This window comes from Mya arenaria, chromosome 3 (genome assembly GCF_026914265.1).
Source record: "Mya arenaria isolate MELC-2E11 chromosome 3, ASM2691426v1".
Taxonomy (NCBI): Eukaryota; Metazoa; Mollusca; class Bivalvia; order Myida; family Myidae; genus Mya; species Mya arenaria.
The window spans coordinates 24,074,417-24,083,645 of NC_069124.1; positions in this window are offsets into that span (position 1 = coordinate 24,074,417).

The following is a 9,229-nucleotide window of genomic DNA, read 5'->3' on the forward strand; positions in this document are numbered from 1 at the left end:
CATTAAACGAAAACGATAAAATGAAACATTTTTTTTATTATACAATCAAAGCAGTATTATTGTTGGAGTCTTAATGAAACATATTTGTAAAAATATTACATTACCGATCAATGATCATAGGTTTAACAATTTACTTTATATTGAAGATAAATGTGAAGTGAAAGTGAAAAAGAAACAACCAAATACACTTAGTTCCTCTTAAGTATAAATCCACTTATTGCACAATAAAACAAAAAAGCAAATGCATGAGGAAGCTTTAAACAATTTTTATCAGTTTAAACACTCGAAACTTTATCAAAAGTCATACAAACAAAAGATAACACTAATGAAACGCCTGTTATGTTTTCGGTCCATATTTAATCTGATCAATATACACCGTACTTAAGTGTCTTAAGCTCCCATAAAGGACTTGTTTTTCATGCAATATATTTAAGAAAAAAAAATCATGGTGTCGATTGATATGTGTTAAGCAAAAAGCTTATTTTTTGCTTAAATATATATATATATATATACAGAGATTATATTTAAAACCGCTTTGCATTTATAAAATTCATGCAGCTTTTAGTAAGATTTAAATGTTTTCTGTGTATTCTTATTTCTTCAACCCTTCTTAATTCAGTTTGTGTAAACGAAGCGCACACGAAGCGATTATAAATAATCAGAGGACATATGATTATTGTCTTTGATTAAGGATATGCGATTGAGTTTTATGCGAGATTATAAAGATAAGTAAAATAGGCCTAGATGATACAGCTAAAATATAATGTTAGCTACGAAGGACTTTTTAAAGGCACAATCCTTAGGCTAAACATTAAAAATAATCATTAACAAATGTTGGTGTAACCGGCTCACGGAGGGTTTAAACAGGTTTAAATGCGTAAAACCAAACACTCGTCTGTGGATTAATCAATGATATGTAGATAAAACATATAAGCCTAACATCTAGACAAAACAGCTTAAAGACGATAATGAATCAATTCAAACTAATGATGTAAACTAATTAAGTGGTTTCAAGAACTCAATGAACTAAAGACAAACACCAACGGCAAACAAGTAAATCAAGTCTGATCAACATTACCAACTCCTCAGAGGTACGATACAGCTTTATAATATTGCCAAATTCAATGTTCATATTGTCTCATAATCAGTATTCTAATGAAAACAAGCTCATTGTAATAACCAGGGGATCAAATAAAAAATAATCACACAGCAAAATGAAATTAGAAAATCATAACAAGTATATATGATTTAAGTGTAATTTATGGACGCATGGTGGTGCATGATTCGAACTTTCCTTCAATAGTTTTCCTCCGGAACGATTCTGATGATATTATGATTCAATACTTTACTTAACCTGAGAAAAGAAAGCATTTCGAACCAACCACAGAAACAAATTTGTTAATTCTGCACTAGCTCAAAATGTAAACATTTATGATCTATTTAAGGTTTTCCCGATGCTTATTTCCATGGCTATCAGTTTTCATAAGCAGTAATTTTAGGAAATTATAAAAAAACATTGTTTTACTGAAATAACTATAGTAATACCACTAAACGTTATACAGGATAAACTGTTAAGATATTCAATCTGATTGAAAATTGAATAAGGGAATATTAGCGTAATTGTTTTAAGAACAATGTAAAAGGTACGGTTTCATGAAACATATATTGTTTAAATACGTTGGGTTATATTCAGTGTACAAAGGTGCATTCCGGTATTTTATACAAGTCTGTTCTCCGATAAAGGCAAAACAAGATCATTTGGGCATTTTTCGTTATATATAGCATCAGTGGATAATGGATTCACCTGCCCTCTCCACCGGTATACGCCTTATATTAATAAACTCATAACATTTCTTTAATATTACAAAATTGACAAAAGTGGAATGATACTGGATATTGTGCCGGTTGACATGCACTAATATGCACTTCGTGTTTGTGATAACTGCTACTAAACAGACTTTTTTTAATTCTTAAAGTTGCGATTTTCTTTGTGTTTTTGTGTTTTGTGCAGACATCAACTGATCTACTTTGCGTCATAGTTTGTACGAATAGCCACTTGTTAAGGAGCTTGCTTCTTCAATGTTTTTTTACCCGATATTTTTTTAAATAATACATAGCAAGCGAGAAAGACACCATTTTGCATATTGAATAAGTAAATTAAACGTAACCAAGAATTTATTTCACTATGCACGAAACAAGTCTAACGAACACTCAATGAAAGACGCATACCACCACACGACAGCACCCACAGCTGCATACACATTAAATGGAGCTTTGTATGTATCTAGAGACATAACGTAATCAGAAAGTACACAAAGCACTCACAGCAACTTAAATACTTTAAATTACATATCAATGAATCTTTTTTTTATTGATGTTGTAGACACTTCTTGGAAAAGGTCAACAATATTTTTTTGCACTAAACTGTGGATTAAAAAGCTTGAGAGCCTTTGTCGGACCATGGTAGATCTCCTTCTCTAAGGTAACAGTGCCACAGGATAAATACACCACAGACAGAGCGACAATAGGCAATGGCAAAAATAAATCGTATATCTATGTAATCTTATAAATTCATGATTTAATTTTTATCTATAGTATCAACTAGAACAATTTGTATTAGAGTGATTGCTCTTGTCATTATTTGACATTACTCAATCTGAGGAGATTTTATTTATCTTCCATGGTCGCTCGTGTCAGACCAGAGCGCTGGGTGTTTTGCAAACTCGAGGTTTATATAATTTCCGCAGAAAAAGCCGCTCTATGGTTGATATAAATCTATCTTACACGAGGGATCATGGCTGATGCTTTTGTCTCCGACATCATTTAAAAAGAGTAAAGTTGCTGTTATTTCGCTGGGATTTTCATATCGTGGTGAATTCAAAATTGAGTATAGATATATCATCATTTGTGGTTGTAATATATTCTAAGGGCAACGAAGACAAGACAAGGATTGATGAAGTTTATATCTACGAAATTATTATTTATAACACATTATTAATTTATTTATCATTTTATTATGAACTTTTGGATTTGGATTTTAATAATTTTAGACGCTACAGTACGTACCAATGATATCAGATGTAAACGAGTGAAAAATCACACAGATTTAATTCTACAAAAATCGTTCAGCCTTGACATGTCTTCGTTGTCATCGTTTTCCTGACGGAAGTGGGCGTCCAGTGGCGTATCACGTTACACTGGTGTCAAATTGATAATGAAATTGTTCTAAATGACTGAGAGCACATACATGAAATATGGCATGTATGTGTTTGATGTGAAAATCTCTAAAATATCTGTGTGTAAGGATTAAATGTTGTAACGGAGTCAAACCTACATACTCAAAAATGAATGTGTGTTAGAGTTGTAAGGTTTTCCTGGGTCAGATTTAGATCCCAGAATGTGTATATGTGTGTGAGTTGTACAGCATTTAATGATAAAGTTAAAGCCATATCAGTATGGTGTGTGTGTTTATATGTATTATGGTACGTGCGTTCGTGTGTGTGCGTGTGAACCACATGCCATTAAAACCAAGTATTTGGCATACAATTTAAACAATATACACCCATGAACTATAATTTAGATTACTGTCTGATTCGAAACACATTTTATCATACAAAAATTTTGATAAATTAAATACTTTTCGATTGCATAAGAACTTCTTTAAGCTATAAGACAAAGTAACGTGCAAAGAACTTTTACTTAACCATATGGTTCAACCTGGTTCAACATAAACGAAGTTCTTACCCAAAATAACTCTTTACAAAACGTAAGTGCACTCTTTTTTGTAGTCTTTTAACAAGAACCCATACTTTCTGACGGAAGTATATCGTAGTTTAAAAAACCAAACAAGTGTGTCTATCGATAAACATGTATTTTTATATGTAATGTTTTATTTACTAGAATATATTCGGGTGTGTGTAAGCTCCATTTGATGTCAGTGTCATACAAGATATTTGTCGAATTTCGAACATTATTTCAGCGTGTTTTCATTCGTGGCTTTTGTTCGATGAACAATTGCAATTGACAGCTCCGCGGAAGATAGGTTCGAATCGAAGTGAATGCAAATAATCCAACTTACTGTGGAGCAGATAATGTTACCTGCTCTATCTACTGAATGGAAGTCAGACGTCCAGTTGGTAGCTAAGATGGTCAACACATTTTATTGGCTGTCGAAACTCGCCTAATATGAAGAATATGCTGGAAATTGCTTTTTAAAGGTTTTCCGTTTACCGACTTTTTAAAAAAAAAATGTGCTTCGTATAACTTTATTTGGAATACATGAACCTATTGAATGATTAAACCACTTTGTACGGTTTGATATTTAACCAATTGGTGGATTTTACGACTAATGTGATTTTGTACGCCGACAAAATGGACGACGAAGGTAAAACATTTGACGTTTTGGCAAACGATTTACAAAATAAGACGAAAAGACATGCTTCCTTACAATGTACAGTGCTTTATAAATATGTGCAATATCACATTAGGATGCATGTCAAAATTAGCAAAGTCAAGTCTAGAAAAGCAGACACCGTGAATGAATAAAGGATAAATACGGCTTCAATGTGAACTAAAGGTAAGTTATAAGAATGTTTTTAACCAAAACGGTAATAGTTAATTAATAAAATAGTTATTAATTAGGTGAGTTCATATTGGCCCAGTTATTTGTCCTCGGTCAGCTGTATTTGCATTCGCCCTTTCGGGCTCAGGCAAATACAGCTAACCTCGGGCAAATAACTAGGCCAATATGAAATCACCTAATTAATAACAGTATAATATGTAAGTGCAAGTTATGCCTGTATAAATATAGATTTGTATTAAAATGTTAAATACTAAATGGATTTCAAGTGATAAATATGTCTAAAATGTTGATATGAATTCACGCGCAAATTGTGTTTAATATTGGTTTATATACACGAGTAATGTATGCCTTTATTGGACAATAAGTCATGTTATTATCATATGACATTGTGACCTTGACCTTGAACCGATCTGTGCTTACAAAATTTGATAAAAATTGTGTATTATGATGAATTTTATTCAAATTGGTACTCCGATATAGGCATAAACAGTTCTTTCTGATATGTATGTTATATAAAGCAACAGTGGATAAGGGAAAGGGTCGAAACAAAATCTACCCCTCCCTCACCAACAGAAAGATGGAAAAAGAAATACGCTAGTGTTTTTTATTGACACGAATCCGTCGATTTCATGAATTTGAAGAGATTGCAATGTCGACGATATAACATATTATACCGGTTGACATTGTTATCAATCATGAGCCATGCACGTATTTGCACTTTGTTTTTGGCATTTGTGATTACTACTGATAAATCAACGAATCTGCCATTTTCAAGTACCTTTTTCAAATAAAATATTAGATGTTCACTTGTGCTAGCTTATCTTTGCAAAATATTTTATACAAATAATCACTTGTAATAGAATGGTCTTCATTTTATTTTTTCAGCGGACCTTTTTAAAAAAAATATGAACCAAGCAAAATGCGTCGCTGAAACACATTGCACATTGACCATGAAATTGAGTGTTGACAAAAGTATAAAAGGGATCGTTACAGGAAAATTAACACTTGTGTCTAGTGGTGTTGGATACTCAATATATCGTTGGCTATATCTGGTCTGAAATAGTACATGCTGGTTTACTTTTAATTAATCGGATTTGTATACCAATACAAATTTATTTGGACATCATATGTCATTAATAGCAATCGTGGATAGAAGTAGACAATCGTGTTCTTTACCAATGTTATCAAATTGACACAATTGAATGTCAAAGATATGAAATATTTCACCGGTCGACACTTTAATCAATCAAGTAGTTTTGCGTTTGATATTACTAAAAATACATCAACGATTTGTTTATTTTCAATTCAGAAACATGCTATATTCAAGTACATACTAAATTATCAAATATGATGCGTAGACACGGACTTTTAAAACTAACAGAAGTTATATCTTACACAAATAACAAATTCTAATCTTATGGGCTTCAGTATGTTTTTTCATATAGAATTAAGCAAGGGAGCCACTGTGGCGAAACCATTGGCAAATTTACCACGGAAACTGCATGAATAACCTATGCAGCCATAAAGTAATCATGTTCTTTTTCGAAGCGCTAGAAACAAGTACAGTGAACACTCAACAAGTGACATGACACACACACACGCACGCACGCACGCACGCACGCACGCACGCACGCACACACACACACACATACGCAATAAAACTATCGTGTGTATATCATATCATCATTCAACTCGTCGTTGAACTATGTTTTCGCTAAAGGCTCGCTTGTTACAACATTTTCTAAACTCGTTGTTTACAATGCTGTATAATACGATGACCATGACAGGTCCTATATATAAACCTTGTTCTATAACTGTTAATTTTATTTAAGAAGACCAAGCTTATTCACACATTGTACATCCACAACCATTACTGCAATCTGAATCCTTTAAACGCCATTAACATTGACATACACTGTTCTTTTATGTTACAAACATTTATTTCCAAAATATATATAACATTTTTGTTTAGCAATGCTCATGTTTTCTCTTGTCGTAGTTGCCATGGACAAGGTTCATAGATGTATGTTGTCAGAAGCATGTGTTATTTGTTCCCACTCTGCTAAGTAAACAATAAATCCACAGATATTGTAAACAATTAACACGAGCCGTACAAAACAAGACCAAACGTCAGCTCACATAAAGGTGTTTGAGAACCAGACCATAAATATGTTATAGTCCTACACTTTCATAAATAGTGGTTCTCTTTTGTTTGTTATAACAACCTATCCTCTTAATCAAAGGCCGCCAGTCATTTCCATATTTACGTATCCTCCGCCATCTGCATCAGGAATTTCTAAAGAAAATGAAATGATTTGCGTATGAAAATTGCTGTATATCTATAATAGTCAAATAACAAATAATCGACAACATATCGATTGACACAGTATTTATAATACCCGCATAAGATACTTTATGTTTTGTGTTTTGATTCTGTATTTTTTGCTAAATATAGGAATACAATTATAAGTATTTATTATTTATTTTCTATCATTCTTACAGCGGAACTTCATCAAAATAACCAAATTGGAATTTGCTGCAACATGATGAGAGTAAAACATTGGGGCGACCGTTATGTTAGAAAAATAGAACATTTGGGTTGCCACAGCTTTATGAAATTAGAAAAAAAAGATTTATATAATATATTTAGTGGAAATAATGATCAATGTTTTCAACATACGTTCGTTTATATCAAGTGTGTCGTAATCCCCAAATGTTGATAAACGACCTGTCGCAGTGTAAGGATTTGAGTCATTGGTGCGATTGTTTTCCCTGTTCCAGTTACAAAATAAAATATATGTTATAGTAATGAAGTAATAAAGTTAAAGTACTACAACTCCTTTAATAAAATGTTTATGTTAACACATGAAGGCGTACTTTTTGCCGCCATAGTGTGTTTATCTTGACAAAGGTCACATTTCAGTTTTGTTGCATTTTCCACCTTTTTTTTGCCCAATGTCCATATTTATAATGCCGAATCATATGGTGAATGTTCATTCGGTCTTTTAAAACGGAGATAACAAATCTAAATCGAAACATGAATAATTGCCTTTGATTTCAAGTAGGATCACATTTCCATTAATATGTATAATGTTTCGCGTAATTTATAAATGCATTTTACATTATAAATAACGGAACCAACATGAAATATTTACACCTCAACTATTTTCCGACGAACGCAACATATTCGGATATGTTCGGATCGCAAATCATCTAGTATTATCATAATTAGAGAATTGTTTATCTGGTTATGGTTTGATTTGTTTCATCAAGCCACGAACAACTTAATTCAACATGTTAAATGGTGTCAATTTAATTAAATGGTGTTTTTTTTAATATTTTGTTGTAATTTGCGTTTCAATTTCAAGTTTAAATGTGATTTCATGTATCAACTATGAAGCGTTATAATAAAGTCTTATGATAAATTGTTCCTATTATGGTCGGGTCGATTTTTACAGAATGGGTGAGAAGGAATAGCTGTTGTTGTTTTTTTGAATTACGTGAGTAATGTCATTATCGCGGATATGAACGCAGTTGCGCTTTTTTAAGTCCCCGTGGAGTTATCATGAAGTGTATTCCTTAAAAAATGTCAATACAAATGTTTCTTATAAAACTCGTAATTCCGTTTTACATAACGTCATAAAATTATATCGTTGGAAATATTGGTATTATACAGCGATATGTATTTAAAGTTGTACATCATCAAATCGGTATTTATGATTTATACAATAACACCTGGTTTACCTTGGCTTTAGCTTGATATTTGCCAGAGTGGGAAGAATAATTGCCAAAGGTCTTAACCCGATGAAAATTATTTTTCAGTGGGGCAATTAGCAGTCAAAAGCCATGGAAAGCCGTGTATTATCATGTATAAAATATGTTACTCATTGTCATTGCATTTAACTGGTTTTGAATTAGGCATGAAAGGTAAGTATATGATCCAAAACAATTCTCTTTCAATGACATCAGCTATTGAAATAACGAGTAATCGGAGATTAAAATAGCAAAGTTTTTAAACTTTCTCATGTGTTTCGGAATAAGACGGCACTATTTATATTTTTCAAATATGTTTTGTTTTCACATCGGCTGATTTTGACGCTCATATCCGTATGTGACCATAGCTAGGGTCGATCAAGCCTATGAGCAGTTTCATTAGAATCTGGGCTTGAATACCCCTAGCAAATTTCTTGAATAACTTAGATTCCTCAGCAGAATAAGTCAAAAATACTTTTTTAACAAAAAATCCTTGTCTCATTGTTTTTGCTGACCTCTACCAAATGTAAATTTCCGGTACTGTGATTCTCGGTAGTACTCGTAACTGTTTTACGGAGCGTGATATTAATGGTAACACTCATTTAACTTCCCTTACACCCATAGTTCCGTTTTAATGCTTTAAAAGCTAAGCTTTTGTTATTGTTTGCCTACAAGGTACCCGACTGTAAAATTTATATCGTGAAAATGACGTCATGGTGCACGTTCTCGTCTTCGATATAATAACAAAGGTGGAAATGATGATCACTTTTGCGGGAACGAGTTTCTTTAGTAAATTATACCATATATGGTAACATGTGTATAACATTAATACATTAACCTTTGCTGTCATTCAATACGAATACTATTCGAAATCAACTCGTTTAATACAATTTG